Raw genomic sequence first — 2,500 nt, 5'->3', positions numbered from 1 at the left:
ACACACACTCCCAATTCCTGATCCATACAGACGTCAACAATCTTCAAACCACAAACCACATCTATGTTAACTGCTACTGCAATCACATGGGCTCATGCAATCAATGCACTGACACACTAGCGGTTTGATTGAATACAGAGACACACTTCAACCAAAAGCCCAGACCCCTCCCCACTATTCCCCTAAACCTGGTCCACTCAGGGTGGGGTCTCTAAGAAGCCCTGCTTAGTTCAATCAGATGTGTTACTGCTGGGCAGGACCAGAACCTGACCCCCCCCCCTCTCCTCAGCTCTGCGGAGCCAGGCTGGGTTCACCAGGAAGGCAGTGTTTGTCTGAGCCGTGTGTGTTGAGCTGGGGGTGGCGGTGTTGGAGGAGGCGGAGGTGCTGGAGGAGGCAGAGGTGTTGGGTTCTTACCTCAAGCAGAGCTGTCCTGATCCTGGGAGCACGGCCGGTGACGGGTGTGTGTGGGGGGGTTGGGGGGGGGGGGTCTCTGTGGTTTCAGAGAAGCAGCGGCCGGGGGGCTCGGTGACTCAGTCACAGCGATCCACACGTAGTCCTCCTCACCTCGCCTCTTAGTCTCTCTTCTGTTCTCTCTCTCTCTCTTCTCTCTTCTCTTTTCCCCTTCTTTCTCTCTCACTTCCTCTCTACTGACTCTCTCTCTCTCTCTCTCTCTCTCTCTCTCCTGTGTCGTTCTCTCGTCCTCCTGTGGTCGGTGGTTGTCGTCTCTGGTCCTTTGTGGTCCAGCTGTGGTCGGCCCACGGATGGTCGCTCCAAACCTCGGGACGAGCGACAACTTCAGATGTTCCCCTGGAGAAGAGAGAGAGAGAGAGAGAGAGGGAGGGGGGAGGGGGGGGGGGGTTGACAGAAGACAGGCCGCCGTTATTGGACGTGGGCGGTCATGTGATCTGGCGAGCAGCGATTGTCCTAGCGGGGTCCCGCTGGCGTTGGTTCCTTTAATCTGGCTTCTTTATCCGTCCCAAACACCTGCCCAGAGACCAACTGTCACCAAGGAAGAGAGAGAGACTAGAGTTTAGAAGAGAGAGGGGCGGAGAAAGAGAGAGAGAGAGAGAGAGAGAGAGAGAGAGAGAGGTATATAGATAGAGAATGCGAATGTGTGTGTGGTGTTTCTGTGGTTTTTAGTGTGTGTGTGTGTATGTGTGTGTGTGTGTGTCATGCCTACGTGTCTGTGGTTTCAGAGAGAGTAGAGTGTGTGTGTTTAGAAAGAGAGAGAGGTAGAGGGAGGGAGAGAGAGAGAGGAGTGAGTCACCTATACAAAGTCTACCCATGCAAATCTCTGTCCAGGAGGAGACACAATTAGGCCACTGTGTCAGCCAGTGTGTGTGAGTATGTTAGCGTGTGTTTGTGTACTGTTTGTGTGTGTGTGTGTGTCTGTGAGTGTGTGTGTGTGTGGGGGGGGGGGGGGGGGGGGCTGCTAGAGCCTTGAAATATTAACATGCTATGTTTTCATATCAATGTTGAATCTTGCCATGTTGTGAGAAAAATGAAAGCAGAGTAAAGGGCTATGAGAGAGAGGGATGTGTCCAGAGAGAGAGAGAGGGATGTGTCCAGAGAGAGAGAGAGGGATGTGTCCAGAGAGAGAGAGGGATGTGTCCAGAGAGAGAGAGGGATGTGTCCAGAGAGAGAGAGGGATGTGTCCAGAGAGAGAGGGATGTGTCCAGAGAGAGAGAGGGATGTGTCCAGAGAGAGAGAGGTATGTGTCCAGAGAGAGAGGGATGTGTCCAGAGAGAGAGAGGGATGTGTCCAGAGAAGGGTTGCAAAATTCCAGGAATATTCAATGTTGGAAACTTTCCATGGGAATTAATGGGAATTAACTGGGAATTTAGTTACTTATACCAACTGTATTTACCTTGTCATAAACATACATAAATATAAACATTTTGCTTTGTATCAGACATGCAGGCAAACATTTCAAATTTAAAAATAAAATAAAAATCTATTTGTGAGTAGAACGTTAATAGATTCTACAGCCCTCTTAGTGTGCAGGATGCTAGGAATTAGCTGTGCATGTGATGGAAGAATGCACTGCACATGTCATGGAGGAATGCACAAAACAGGGTTGAAATTCAACTGAATTTGTTTTAAATCAGGTTGTTTTAACCAATATCATGCTGCAAGATCTAGAATTGCATTTTATGTTTTTTTCCCAATTAGGCTACATTTAAGTTCCCTCTTATAGGGGTCTGTAGTGGTGTAGCGGTCATGCATTGTGTTCCGGTGCAGCTGCCCACCGGGAACCAGTGGTCCCGTTAGATCCGAGTATGGCCGGATCCTAGAGGGAGGGGCCTATTGGGCCGCCGCTCCCTGAGGGTGGTTAGTTTAATCTCGGCTTGAGAGTTCATCACACAACAGCAACCCTGTGTGGTGTTGGAATTACGGTTGCGAGCTGAGAGAGTCAAGGAGTTGTCTCTCCCTTTCGCACTGCTAACCGGCCGGGTTGTGTGACAAATCCTGTCACACAACCCCCTACAGTTAGTAGGGG

The sequence above is a fragment of the Borostomias antarcticus genome (assembly GCF_949987555.1).
Source record: "Borostomias antarcticus genome assembly, chromosome: 12".
In the NCBI taxonomy this organism is placed as follows: Eukaryota; Metazoa; Chordata; class Actinopteri; order Stomiiformes; family Stomiidae; genus Borostomias; species Borostomias antarcticus.
The sequence above is the reverse complement of the archived record's forward strand: the minus strand, read 5'-3'. Positions refer to the sequence as shown.